This window comes from Amphibalanus amphitrite, unplaced genomic scaffold, assembly GCF_019059575.1.
Source record: "Amphibalanus amphitrite isolate SeventyFive unplaced genomic scaffold, NRLGWU_Aamphi_draft 000840F_arrow, whole genome shotgun sequence".
NCBI lineage: Eukaryota > Metazoa > Arthropoda > Thecostraca > Balanomorpha > Balanidae > Amphibalanus > Amphibalanus amphitrite.
In genome coordinates this window covers 73698-88979 of record NW_024882334.1, presented here as the reverse complement: position 1 = coordinate 88979, position 15282 = coordinate 73698, and the positions used below count along the sequence as shown (strand labels likewise).

The following is a 15282-nucleotide window of genomic DNA, read 5'->3' as shown; positions in this document are numbered from 1 at the left end:
GAGGGGACCGGCCGTGCGCGGCTATGTGCGCACGTTAAACTTTGGACTCCAAATTCTGCCATAGAACTGGAATTGCGCGATCGGAGGGTAGAGGGCAGGGTCACCGCAACAAGCTTCGCTTAGCGGTGGCTCTGTCCTTGTGAATCCTTCCCATCAAAAGATTCGGACTAAATTTATAAAAAAGGTCAGGTCACCAGGTCACTTGAAGTGACCTCACCTCATAAAAAGTTTCAATGTCTGCCATAGCTACACCGAGTGACCGATCACTTTGAAACTTTCAGCGATTGATGAGGGTAACAGTATCTATGAAATGTATATCTCGGAATTTTGATATCGGTGACCTAAGGTCAGGTCAATTTTGCGGCCTCTCCATTATAAGTCAATGGGAGAAAATTGAAAAGCGTCTGTTTTGCACGAACGCTATTCTAGACACTCTCAAACATCGAGATGCAGGTAAAATTGACACACTGAACCGGAAAATGGCAACTGTGACCCCTCGTTATGTCCCCGAGGTCATCTCAGGTCACGAACAGAATCTAACAGTTTTTCGCTGATAACTTCTGATAGAGGCGTGCTAGAGCGCTGAAAACGCCTTAGTTGAGTTCGGCTCGACGTTGCGGATCGACTGATATGCAACGTGATCTTTTCCGGTTAGGTCATGACCTTGACCTGAGGTCAAATTTTCAAGTTGACCTTTCAAGGTCAACTTATAGTTCATTCGACGCGTCTCGACGAGAGGAACACGATGCTGGCAAAAATAATGTCATGGCTCTGTTGAGTCAAAAGCTATCGCCGAAAAACCGATTTTCGTAAAAACGGCTATTTTTAGAGTTTTTGCCCTCTGGAGGCTAAACCGTTGACCTGAGGTCAAATCTGAGACCATTGCTCAGAAAGGTCTGTAAAAGGGCTATCGAATGCGCTTTTCCGCGGCGCTGTAGCTCTTTCGGTTCCCGAGATAGCCGTTGGCAGTTTCCAAAATGTTGAAATAGTCAACATTTTACCTTTGGTGACCTCTGGTGGCCTGACCTTTGACCTGACCCAAAAAATGACCGAAGTGTTTTCGTCCTTATTTTTGACGTTCTTTCGATTGCCGCTTACCGCGTGTCGCTACGTGGCCCAGGAGCCGAGTTAGAAGGGGGGGGGGTGTTCAAACACCCCCCACACCAGGTCGTGGAAAATCCAGACTGACACTGGGGCGCGGGTTAATATCACCGGAGAAAAGAGCATTCAGCACAAAACATGACATTGATGAATGGCAAAATGAGATTATTTGCCTGGCATTACAGTCCCTTAGGCCACAACTTAGATGTCATGTCGTCGCAATCCCTACTAAACAAGAACAACGCTCAATTTTGGGTTTCAAGTATTCTATCTAGATTCCGGATATTATTCATGAGGAGCATCAACTATCAAATTTAGATTTGGGCAGATTGTGTCGTTTCTAAAACAACACGACCACTTCTATAACGAATACCACCACTACACTAGACTGGCTGGACGCCTGTCCCTGGCCGCATCACCGACACCGGCGGCGTCACAGGCCGCGTCACGCCGCCCACCGCGTCACGGCGGCGTGACGGTCCGTGTGACGGCGTCACCGTGACGGGTCGGCGCCGCGGAGCCGTTACCATGGCTCCCGTCACGTCCCGCGAGGTCAGCAACGACAGACCAGCCAGCGCGGCGGCGAGGGAATGCGACGGGCCTACCCCAGAAAGAATAACTTTCAATAGTAGACAAAACGCTTTATAGAAAATGTTTTGACGGTTGCTGCTACCTGAAACTGCAGGATGAACTCAAGGAGGCTGTCATTGAGTTGACATTGGAGAGAACAGGCAAAAGCAATCATCCGCCGGGTAATAGGGCTCTGGAATAAATGTTTATCATAAGACATGCATGCGGTAAATATTAAAAAAAAAATGGAGTCAAAATCACCGACTCACCTGTGCGTGCGTCGTTAGAAGAGGTTGACGGTGAAAGCAGACCGCCGAGATTCAGTGTGGTAGCTCCAAAGACGTCACATGAGCGGTGCGGACGTATGAGCAGACGTCACATCAGACTTGGCGATCAGGAAGTCTTTCAGAGGCTTCGCTTCAGAGATGCGGAAAGACGTCTAGTTCAGAGATGAGACGTGACGTTCAAAGACGTGGCAGTGCAGAAATTTGTCAGGACATTCGGATAAATCACGAATGGAGACCGTTTGTCTCCAGTCCGGCGTCTGAAACAATGGAGAGCAACTGGTTGGAAGACGGGTACTTTCTAGGCATCGTTCCCAGCCGTAAAGATAGCTACGAGGATGTGGTTTCCACATGATATATTCAATGTCACTCATAAAGATCGCAGGGAGCTTGTTACTCTGAAATATAAAGGTGACTGAGCCAAAGCGCCATTATTGCTCTCTGCGTGTTATATATCAGTGAGCATGCATGAAACTGAAACCATGCGCCCGTATTTATTTCTCGTAGCAAGCGACACATGCCCTAAGACAAAAGTGTTTTTTTTTTAGCCCGGCAGGTACTTAAATTCGATCACTTTTCGCCACACTCAGTCGTTATGAAGCGTAACAGCTCAGTCCCAACCTGCCACGCACAGCTTGCGACCCAAACACCTGCAACGACAGCATAAAACCAGGCAGCTCGAGGGCCACCAGTGCAGCATGCCCTAGCAGCGGCGGCGGCCCAGCCCGCGACCGACCGGCCGGTTTTCGTCTGTGCATGACTTTCGGAGCGGGAAATTGCCTGCGCTGCCCGCGTTGGGTGTCCAGTTTTCCTCACTAGCATTCCTCTCCAGGCTGCCCGACGTTTGGTGACGCTGAAACCAAGGTCAGGCTCGGATTGATATATGTGTGAGGTTAGGTGAGTCGGTGGACCGTTCTAGAGGGCGCATGACTTGGAGACAAGCCCAACGACAAGGTAGTTAGTGGGGGAGAGCGTTGGGCAGCCGGCGTGGTTGCTAGCTTCGCAGACAATGGAGGTAAGAGCAGCGAGATAGTTTATGAATGTGAATACATCTCACTTTCGTTTTCACGCATATGCAAACGAGCCTCAACATCAAAACTGGGTTTCATCGCCTGTTTCTACGCTTTCACGCTCGATTTTTCGATAAAATGGCATGCCAAAAATACACAGCAAAAGAAGGACCAGATTCCACACCAACGTAACCAACCGTAAAAAATGAAAGAGGTTTATCCTAGCAAACCACTGCAGCCTTGTCCACCCATGCAAAGCTACTCTTAAATTTAAACTGAGCGCCGCAGTTGCTATGCTTTAGGCAACCCCTACCGGGAGCTCTGCGTTCTCTGACTTTGCAGTCTTGTGTTCTCCGATAAGCATCGCATCAAGGGTGGTCCGACAATACCTCCCAGCTGGCACCGTGTATTTGTGGACAGGGCGGTGCGACAATGGTAGGGTGCGTCCACGCAGTGTGACCATCTCGTCACGGGGTGTCCCCGTTCGGACACGCAGAGGACACGGGCACGGTCACGGACACGCAGAGGACATAGGGTCGGAAATATAGAGGGCACAGATGTGGTATCGGACACACAGAGGACACAGACACGGTCTCGGACAAACAGAGGACACAGGCTCGGCCTATGATTAGTAGGACACGTAGAGGAAGACGAAGGAGTTGAGACCTAGAGATCGTGGGAGCTACCCAACAATAGCAAAAAGGTTGCTCCTTTTGGGGCAAGATTCACGAACAGAACACCGAGTCTGACAAACAATGCCGCACTATGCACTTGCCGGCTAGATGAGATCGGAATAATTTCACTCCGGTGTTGACACTGCTTTATCTACGAATGCACCAACCAGAACTGGATTTTTTTACTTTTCATTTCATATGGAACTTTCCAGCTCCAGCGAAAACAGCATTATCATGGATTAGTTAAGCGTAGAGGAAGGAAGCTCGAACAAGAAACACATATCTTTTATCTTATCTTTCTCATCGAACCCCAATGGTAATCCAGTGAAGCATGAAGGGTACAACAGGGGATATAGTATATTACACGGTGGATAATACTCATTACATAATAATAATACCTTGTAATCGGTCAAATATCCCCGAGAAGGCCGAGATACGGCTGACACAGAAACCCAATGAAGCGCGACAATAACATACCAAACAGATAACAGCCACTGCATAGTGGCTAACGATTACCATCATCTTCATCACTCAACGATAATAATCGTTACATCAATCATCATCAGTCACTAAACCCGCAGCAAGCGATACCCCTGGCCGTCTTTACTCTTATCTTACACAACTTACTGACCTAGGCCACGCCTTTTCATCCGTAACGTATCTGTCCAATCACATAATACGCCTTGTCGATATTTGAGTGTCATGATGAATCAGACAATCGCATAATCTTTTGGACACTCACATCGCTCTAAGATCACTAGACCTAATGCCCAGCAGGCCACTCAGACAACACGGCTTGTCGCACCCAATGAACTGGTCATATCAACTGACCCGTCCACTGCACCTGCAGTGCCCCAGTGACCCAGAACAACTGACCCGGACCCCTCTGGGTCAAGGCGAACGGTGCGCCACCCCAACCAGTTCTCTGATCGGTCTAAGAGAGATCGTGCCGGTCCCTGGGTCAGTGAGGGATCATCGTGACACAGCTAGACAGTGGGTGCTTCAGAGGGTGAAGATAAGGCGTGACGGGCGAGCAAAATACATGGGCCGGCACTCGGCAAACCAATGACAAGCTAGCAGGACATAGGCGAGAGAGAGAGAGAGAGAGAGAGAGAGAGAGAGAGAGAGAGAGAGAGAGAGAGAGAGAGAGAGAGAGAGGGAGAGAGAGAGAGAGAGAGAGAGAGAGAGAGAGAGAGAGAGAGAGAGAGAGAGAGAGAGAGAGAGAGAGAGAGAGAGAGAGAGAGAGAGAGAGGCTCAGTCCGCCACGGACAGAGCAGCCACTCCAGAGTCGCACTTAATCTCGTTAGACTTGACCTTTCCATCTGAGTGGCTTCGGTCAATTTAAAAGCCGAAGCTCTTGAATCGAGTCTTTGTCTCAGTCGACCGCAGTTCACTTCACATCCCTTCGTCGTTACGTAAGGACCTCAATCAATGCCTTGGGACTGGAATTTAAAAGTCTTCCCCTCCCCCAGTCACCTGCACCTGACCTTGACGGAGGCCTGTGACGGCGACGCGCGGGGATCTGATTCTGACCTTTGTCCTGAGCTGACTTAGGCTGGGCATAACGGCAGGACGGGGTAGGGTGGAACTAGAAAAATGCGTGGAGTCGCTGATGTCAACTCGCTCTCATACTGAATTCGGCAAATGACGTTCAAATGAAAGCAAGCGTGTTGAAATGGAAGCAAATGCCTACGTGTGAGAAACTGGCCGAGGGTAAGTTTACCATTTGTACCTTCCGTTCCTATACATACATGTCAAAAAATCCATCGGTGCGATGCCTTTAATCATAAGCGACTGTTTCTTTTCTCTGTTCCATGTAAAATGGACCGTGGTGTGGACTGCGTCCATACCATAAATGCCCCTCCACATGACACCATAACACCCCCGCGCCGTATGCTTTGGGGCGGGGCAGCCGCGGCGGTCGGGACCGAGGGGAGAGGGTGGGAGGCAGGGGAGAGGGAGGGAGGGGGAGCCATCAGAGCGGGGCGTGCCCCAGTGCCACCGGAAGCGGCCCGACCCGAATGTGGGGGAGGGGGGCGTGTCCGTCAGGTGACTCACACATAGCTATCTACCAGCGAACGAGCAGTAAGCGCAATGGGATAGGCGCTACAGTACACAGTGCAATACGAATTGACCTGTGAACAAAATCCCTTTCATACGACGGACTAATACAGGGTTTGAAGCTTGAAAATGGACGGAGTTTGAACTTTGAAAGGCGCTGGAAGTGGTTGGGCGAGGTACGAGTAGTTGTATGCAATGGTCCCCTGCCCTTCGTGCCGTCATCAGATACCAACATCACCATCATATAAACCATGACGTGGTGGCAGAAACGGTGCAGACCCATGTGGGGATAGAAGAGTTGGAAGGTAAATAAACATCCAGTAGGATGTGTAGATTCAGCACCGGTCTGATTTCACCTCGGGTGACAGGATTCAGGCTGCAGCGATATGCGGTGAGTGCCATAGAAAAGCTGTCCCAACCGCCGAACTGGTCCTCATTCAGATACATGAGCAGCGAGCACACGTGACTCGTCATATAGCACCTGACACTGGATCACGTGACCTTCGCCCACCACCGATTCACTGTATTCCTCTCTGACAGTGCAGCTCATGTGTGCACATACACACGCACGTCCCCTCCCCCGCCCCGTCCGCCGCCATCACATCCCGCATCAGGAAGTGAGCCTCGTCCTCCAGCTCGGCTGCCAGATCAGGAAGAGCTGCCAGATCGTTGGATCAGCTGATCGTCTAGTTTCCGGAAAGGACTGATGACCTGCCCAGAGCATGCACCCCGGAAGCAGAACTCAAAACCAACGGTAGTTCACAGAGAAGGTGGACCGAACGGTGGCGTGTTACATAAGTCAGGCTTGTGGCTTTGGGTCTTAGATAAATTTCATGGGTGAGAGCTAAATATGGTCACATGAGGGTGGGAGTAAACGGATTACGTTAGCAGTTACACAGACTCTTCCCGAGGCTTTGTCTCACAAACAAACAAACAAATTAGAGGCAATTTATGTCTAAAACTGTTACGTGTAAAACGCAACCCAAATTAAAAACAGGGCATCATTATTTAATCCTGAACAACACGCACGCTATACGTGGAATCGTGGCATAAGAATTTCGCGGAAATCCAAACCGATTAACCGGTCCCACCGGTTCTGCGAGCACACAAACAACAAACGAGAGCTCTTCTCGGTAATCCCTCCAAAGCCCGGGATATTCCAACCACATACCGTGAACCGGCAGTGGTGCGTGATCCCCTCCTCCCCTGGTATTCCTCTGATGGACCCGCTCTCAGCTATGGGTAGTGGCGGTTTGAACAATAGCTGTTGTTGGTCGTAATACACCATACACGGAGTTGTGGTGTGCAGACGTGATGCCAAGACGGGCAACGTAAGCATGCTGGCGCATAATATTGGCAAGAGAGTGATCCGTGCGAGGGTGAAGAGAGCTCTTGAGAGATTTGAGTTTCGAAGGAGCACCTAACAATATTGCAGTGGCAGTAGCCAGCGGCGTTTTGGTATCACTTCCTCCAGTGCGGTAGCTTCACTCTTAGTTCTTTTCCTGACTCTTAGTTCTTTTCTGAATTCAGGAGTCTACACGTGCCATTCTTGATCTAGTTTCAACTGCAATCGTTATTGGTTTGCCCGACTCCTGTGGTCTACTTACAGGGTGGAATGTGGATACAAGACTGACTGTTGACATGCGTGACGCAGTTTAGCGATAGCGGCAGGAGACTTCGCCAGGCTTTGCGTATTTGCTCTGAGCATTTCGGCTTGTTTGCGATGTAAACCAGGGACGAAAACACAACCGCATTGCCCTTTAAAATATATCGGTGCGTTCGCCCATTATTGTCATACCGCGACACATTCATAGATAGTATAAATGCACCGTATAAGGGCTTGGATGTTATGCGATGGCCGATGGGAGTTGATTGCTGGGCTCCATTACCGAAAACAGGGTGGGATTGACGAGCGTGAAGGCTAGGGCGGTTTGCTAAAATACAGTCTCAGCTATAACTCTCTACCGCTTTAGAACGGCATCGTAATCGACCTTACACCACACATCATCAGCAACGCTCATCACCCAGCACCCTCAGAGTCTGCATTTGCAAACTGTTACCACTCCTATAAAATTGTCACAACGATGTGCGCGATCCAGGCATGGCCTGACAGACTTTCTGACGAACACAGCTCTACCCAAGTGCAGATCTGCCGCCCTCTGCTAGGCCTCTGGTAAGGACGGCCTACGACCGTACTCCAATGGTGAAGAGGGCCCATCCCAGCCGCCCAGCCGGCAGCTGGCTGGTAACGGTTCGCCACGTACCCGTCCGATCCAGGCCGTTATGCGGCTGGATGTGAGGACAGTGGCATCGAACGACGCGGTGGTCTGCATGCGCTCGGAATATGAACTCAAGGTCCTGGATGGAGACGATGTTTTATTTGATTTACGTTTAGGTGTCGACGGATACCGCCACTGGAAAATGACTGTAATGGTCTGAAAACTAATTGCTCGGTCCTGTTTGTTAAATGACATGAAAACCGACATCTCGTGATTCACTGGATTGTAGTCCATTTGATTACCATTCCCACTGGCCATCGGTAAGAGTAATCTGATCATTCTTACCTCAGTTCTTTGGAATTTCAGACGGCAGAAGAGCAACTGACCTTACCGTTACCGCTTAACAACTACTTGACCGTCAGGCGAATCAATTCACTCGTTGCGTCGGAGCGGGTGCGGGACCTGAGGGTATCTGCCGCCTCACTCGTGCTCCATTATATAAACGCTCCCATCACACCATCTGGCCAAACCAGGGACAACTCACACTGAGGAACGGTCACGGTGCCTCGCGAGTCAGTCCGACAAGAAGATGGGTTGACCAAAGCTCATTCGGCCTACGCTTCAGGGATATAAGCTGTAGAGAGTGGCCTATTTCAGGTTATCGATGAGCATATCTAGGATCAGTCCCGCAGTTCTTCCGTTGCACTGCCAGAGTCCGTGACAAGCTGGAATGTTACCTTCTGAAACAGTAGTATACGAATCGGATCAGATGCAGTGCTTTCTAAACAAGCGAAAGTGGATATTGCAGCGCAATGTGCACCCAACCATACAAATGAACGACTCTTAAATACGTTCATTAATTGAGGGTCGAAGTAACGTCTAAAATTCGTCAATGGCTTGCTTTTGGGGACAGCAGCGGGTGACTGCTCAATACATCAGACGTTCTGGCATCCTAAATTTATCGGGACACCTGAGTAACAATCTCTTACGATCCTATAAGAACCGAGAAACCATGAATCCTCGAAAGTAGGCAGATTTCTCTGTACTGAGCCCGTAATAGCCGAAAGTGGCCGGTGAAGCGACCGAACCTGTTTGTCGTCGCTTATATAAACTGCGAGGAAGGAAAAACAAAGCTGGAAGCTTGGAGGTGAGGCCAAAATATGAATAGAATAGAAATATAGTTCATTACTTGTCCATGATAAAAATGATTGGTTTATATTTAAGCGAAAAAGAACTGAGAACATCAATAACTTGTTGAGCTGGACAAAATCGGTTGCAGCAAAACAGAAGGTACAAAACCAACAGGCTATAAACGCTATAAAACGCTATATAAAATAATGTCAGATTTTTAGCAGATTTAGTAATTTTAACAATGTTCCAAAGCCCAAAATTGTTGGATGTGAAAATTGATGCGTTCAAAAACCCACCAAAGCCCTACGCCATCCCGTCCTGAGCTCACCCCCTGGCCTCCGAGAGAGCCGACCTGTCTCCATTCACTCTCACGGTCGATGCCAATGAACAGCGGACACTTTCACGGGCGCCAGAGCCTGTGACCGAGTGCCCAGGTTACAACCTCCCCCGTGTCGAGCGAATTCGCCAAGCGAGACGCAGCGAAAGTATTTGGCTCGTGTGTGACAACGAGAGAATGGTGAGGAGTGCTACAGGCAGCGATTGTTTCGCCGGGTCCTGCGACGAGCAATCGGTGTGATGTCGCCACGCATTTGATGTTGGGTCGAGCTATAGTATCGTTGCTTGTTAGGGCTGAAGGTAGGCTTTATCGGTAAAGAGACAAATGAGACACAACCGTACTTACCAGAACAGTTGCTAGGAGAGGTCAAATAACGTATGGTAAGCGATATCTGATTCTGAAGAAAGAAATCGAAAGTGTTTACCTGATCAATCACCTGAGCTCTGATCAATCAGCTACCGCAGAATGGCCGTTGGTCCAACCAACATTGGTAATATCCTGATGCCATATCCGGACAATAAATAAAAAAAAATCCTCCAAGTCAACCCCTGCTCAGTTATCAACCACAAGCCCGTACCAATTATGATATCCCTTGCCCCAGCTGAATTCCCAATCCAAACATCTATCATCCTAGCCCAGCGTACTCAGTACTATAAAGTAACTCACACCATGCCTCGCAGACATAAAATATAGATGCCACGCCAGGAATGCCAACCCACCAGCTGGTCAGACAGTACACGGGCAGGGGTGAGTGTTCGCCACCTCCTTGGCGACCGGTCAACACCGCCCTGACAACAGGCGGGCAGGCCATATCGACCCACCGACGCTCAGTCGGCGACACCATAGGTGGTGGGCACTGGAGGATCCAGAGAAATGGTTTGAGACACTGTGAGGACGGGGGTAGACTCCTCGAAAATTTCTCCAATTTTCAATAACATCTGGAGATTTCGCTTCCTCATGCCTTGCTGTGCAGTTCAAAACACTTTCTCCTAATAAATATTAAGTTTTTTTTTTGCGAGGAAAACGACAAAATTGTGTCATTACGGGCGCTACGGGAGGAGCAAATGCTCCCAAATGTTCTTCCTTGGAGCTACCAGTGGCGACAGACATCCCCCCCTCCTCACGGCGTGACTGTGGCGCACCGTCCTTCGTCGACCGTCACTACCTCCCCCCCCCCCCATCGCCGAAGCTAGTCAATGGAGCCAGGGTCAGGGGTGTCATGACCCGCCAGATCGGTCTGAATGGCGTCTGGGTGGGGCAGACAGGAATGGACTGCAGTGGGCACATGGCCAGACACCGGCTAGAGGGCCAGAAGAGGTCTCTGTAGAGTGTTACATACCTAGAAACATTTTATCCAGCCATACAACCACCCAATAATGCAATTTTTATCCAGGAATGAGTTCGAACCGAACGATGTAATAGTGGTAGCACGAAATTGCGACGCAAACCTTTGGCGTCAGGTCATTTCACTGGTCATTATAGGCGGCAATCGATGGCTGAATGCGCAATACAACTGCAACAGTGCACACGCTTCCATTGAACGACTCACGTGAATCGCTGTTGAATGTTGATGCTTGAGTTTGTGAAGGTCGCCCGGGTGAAACAAGTCATGGACAAGTAAGGAATAAGGACAATTTAATTCAGGTGGACTACGAGTCCTATACTATACCTCACGATAGTAAAAATACCTAAAAGTGCAGCCAGCAACAAGAATTGAGAACCGTATAATTAAGCAGGAGGTCAAAGCTCCAACGTGCCAAATTTCAACGAACTCCTTTCATCCCAGCGTATGCTAACCACTGACACCGAGGCCCGCACCAGTGAGTCTGTCACGCCTGTCATCCGTCACGGGTGACAGTTCGATAACGGATCTGTCACGAATGCCGCCATCTAACTGACGTCATTTTCAAGGGCGACAGGAAGGGGGAAGTGAGATAGCCGTATGTCGTGATACGGGGCACAAACGGATGGCGTGGTCGAGGGACAGGACCGCTGGGGTCCGTGAAATAAAAATCGTGGGCTCCAGGGGACAGAAATATCAATACTGGGGTCCAAAGGGATAAGCGGGGAGAGAGAGAGAGAGAGAGAGAGAGAGAGAGAGAGAGAGAGAGAGAGAGAGAGAGAGAGAGAGAGAGAGAGAGAGAGGGAGGGAGAGAGAGAGAGAGAGAGAGAGAGAGAGAGAGAGAGAGAGAGAGAGAGAGAGAGAGAGAGAGAGAGAGAGAGAGACATCAGACCTCCCACGGCGAACCGCGGGCGTTACCGTCTGTCCAACACACTGGCTCCGTCCAGCGACTGACCCAGACCCAAATACCAAATACGCCGCCGACTCGTAACGCCGTCAGGAACACCCACTGAGATCGGTAGCTCGGGACTAGTGATGTCCATCACGGAAAATCAGGAAACCGATACCGAAATAAATACCAACCAAAACCATGGGAGAATACCGAAACCGAACCAACTTGGGAATACCAGGGAAATGCCAGCTTTTTACCAAAATCACAGCCTCTTATACATTAGCGAGGATTCGTAGTGCCAACAAAATACCAAAAACTTGTGGATTGAAACACAAAATACCGAGTTGGTATCGGTTTGGTATCGGTATGCCTACCAAAAAGTTGGTATCCGATCGGCATCTCTACTCGGGACAGAGCCCAGAACGGGCCCGGTGAGACCTCAGCCAGATGTGAGCCCACACGGAAAACAGAAGGCTGAGTCAGACAACGCGAGAGTGCACCGCAGCGTGTTGAAGGAGGAAGTTTAAATGGAACAAAAGAACAAATCTACCAGATGGAGACCAAAGGAGATCAGATTGGGAGCTCGAACAGCAATCACGCAGTCCGCAGAACTGCGATCGATGTTTCAGTGGCATTTTCCAGCATAAATGTCAGTGAACGACCGGAGATATCCGTGATAGGGCCGCCCAATGTCGGGAAACTGTGACCGCTACCGAGACAGAATGCCATTCCAGTGAGATGGCGGGCTATAGGGCCAGATTTTGGCCGGAAAATCACTCCAGAGCAGATGGAGTGAAACAGGCAAGAGGAAACGGGGCGATTTGTAGGCAAAGTTGAACAGGAATGAAATCTGAGCTTGCAACGCGAGTGCTGAATGCTTCGACGGTTAGTTAACGAGGCGGTAGAACTGGAGCAAACCAGCTAGAAGGAAGTGTCATGCGGCGAATAAGAAATATTGCGTGTGTGTTTCTTCAGTTCAACACAAGGAATGCTCAAACAAGGCCATAAATTGTACAACACTTGATGGTGATAGTCTGTCTGTCGCAATGAACACGAATTGCAGCAACACTTGTTAGTATGTAGGTAATCACGACCATGGTGCTGTCAAAACAACGAATAGCCGCTGTCCACTTTACTTTATGTTGTCCAGGGCTAATGATCTTCCCGTATTATGACACCAGCAACAAGAGAAGACAGATGACCTGCATCATCACCAGCAAACATTAAGCAACATACCTAAGCAAGTAGCTTTACCGAGTTCAGCACTACCAGTCGCCAGGTGTATTCAGCATAACCGGACAGCTCTGTACCGTCGACTGCTGTCCAGTCTGTCCCGTCGGCCGCTGTCCTGTCTGTCGGACAGCCGGTCCTTGGGACAGCCGGCCGGCCTCTCCCTGGACATATCTGGGTCAGCTGATCACACAGTCAGCTGATCGGGCCGTCAGCTGACACGACCTGCCTCCGTCCGTCTGGGAGAGACAGCTGCAGCGTGACTCGAACTGGAGAGGGGGACTCACATGGCTTACCTAAGGGTGAGGGCTGCATGTGCTGCAAGGAATGTGGGACAGGGGAGGGAGACGATGGTTTTGCGGCTGCATGATGTAAGGCAATTAAAATGCCTGATTGATTTTAGACAGGTTACGCGAAACTTAACTGATCGACAGCACATTGTATGTGTCATCATAACGTCGATCAGATTGCCAATTAGCGACTGCCAATAATCAATTTAATGTTGAGACGGCCACCAGTTCCCATCCTATTCCGCAGCATTGAACCTTCTCACAGATGCTTTGCAATTAGTGAACGGTGTAAACCGTCCGCTAGTTCCCTGACCGCGCAAATAACCCATCTCCGGCGTCAATTAGCGTCCAAGATGCAACAGCGGCCCACGGTAATGACCAACTTCCCTGGGAACTAGAAGCAGGATTCCACATGGATGGTCCCGGGTGAACACTAAAGCAAAACAACGCAGAGGAATGTTATACCACCCAGAAATTATCCTCTCCAGCAGGCAGCAGCCGCATCTCAGGACCAATTTACCCATCACGGGAGTAGCCCTCGAGGAATGTGCCGAAAACGGCACCATAATCCCCCAGCACGGCACCATCCTGCAGTCTAACAGTCTCCGAGAATCGGTGAGTCACGGCACCGACCGCAGCACTTCGGTGGGATCCGCCGCCGGCAGCGCTTCAGCCATTCACTCCCACGGCAAACAAAAGGCTCGAACATGACGAGCACGCTGGGTTCGGTGGGATGGGCGCGGGCGATGGAATGGGTGGGTTCTCAGCGGTTTCCCGCTACATCCGGAGCGCACCGCGAACGGAAGTGACCGGTCGTCGCACCGAGCGATGCCTTGGGGCGTGTGAGCGCTGCAATGAAGTTGGGGATCGCATTACTTGTGGGAAGGTGTTCACTGTGAAATGTGCATGCATAGAAACAAAGGCGTTACAAAGTTGTGGATATCACGTCAGAACGAATGAAAAAGAAATGTCTAGACTCGAGAGCCATTCCTGTTCCACACTTAATTCACAGGAGGTCGAGGACGTGCAAAACTTGAAGAATGATTTATGTCGTTTGCTAGGTGCAGACTGGGTTGCTTGCGCCACGATGATCATTCATATAAAATGTCAGCTAAGCTCCTCAGTCCTCGCATCCCAAGCCATATCACCCGCTGCTGTTATCTTCCCTACCCCCGAATGACGTCAAAGTGTGAGAATGGCCCATGTTGGAACAGCTGTGTGTGTGTATGGGGGGGGGGGGATGAAGACTTGGAGATGGTGTTCACTGAATTCAGTGTTTCAGTTGGCACTCCCAAAACAGTGCCTCATGACGACAATATTTGGAGTGGAGGCCATCGCCCTTCCATGAGCGACGACACACGAACGTGCCAGTAAATTTCATCGGCGAGATGCGGGGACACGGGGCGAATATTTAATACTGAGGACAGCCTAAGGCCTCGGACAGCCTCACTGCTGCACATCAGTACTCCAGTCCACTGAGACAATGCTCGATGGGAATAGTCATGTGTGATCTGACTTGTAATTTGCACGTGGATCACCGAATTTCCCCGCAGGCACAAGCCAAGCGGGACCAAGATGCGCCTTATACGCGGCCCAAAGCTGACCCGACGCTGACCCCTAACTCCGGGATGGATCTCCTATCCGCGGAGGAGAGGTCCCTCTCAGGCGCAGCTAGCTGCAACATCAGCTCAACTGCAACTCACAGCGACGGATTGGGTATGTTTGTCCATGGGATTGGGAAGGAGTGGCATATGGTTAGCTGGTGAGAGAAAGAGGTAGGTATTCGAGCCGGGACGGGGTGCGGCATTCACACGGTTGTGAGAAACAGAGGATAGATGATCCCGGATGAAAGAAACCATGTTTGAAATCTTTATTTGACAGCTTTGTGACCAAATGGGTCTATGCAATTAATTAGACGGTAATAATAAAGGTGAAAAGTTCCTTGATAAGTGAGTGGGCCAATCATGACCATTGAATCGTCAAACGAGAAACAATGTGACGTTGGCGGTGCGGTGCCCTCAGACTGAAAAGATACGTGTAAGAACCGAGCATCTTCATCTTCATGCTCATTTCCACCGTAACGCACCTACACAGCCTGTGTGTAGTGCCTGCTATGTGAAATGTGTAAGCCACCTTACACT

General features: G+C 50.0%; 1 protein-coding gene across 1 annotated transcript in view; it reads right to left on the bottom strand.

Moving 5' to 3' along the window:
* Positions 1 to 15282, bottom strand: part of LOC122366942 (mucin-5AC-like) — a 53815-nt gene that overhangs the window by 32794 nt on the left and 5739 nt on the right. The window contains exon 2 of the mRNA XM_043339613.1: positions 1941 to 2215. The gene's annotated coding sequence lies outside the window, so the exon portion shown is untranslated. The remainder of the gene's footprint in view (positions 1 to 1940; positions 2216 to 15282) is intronic.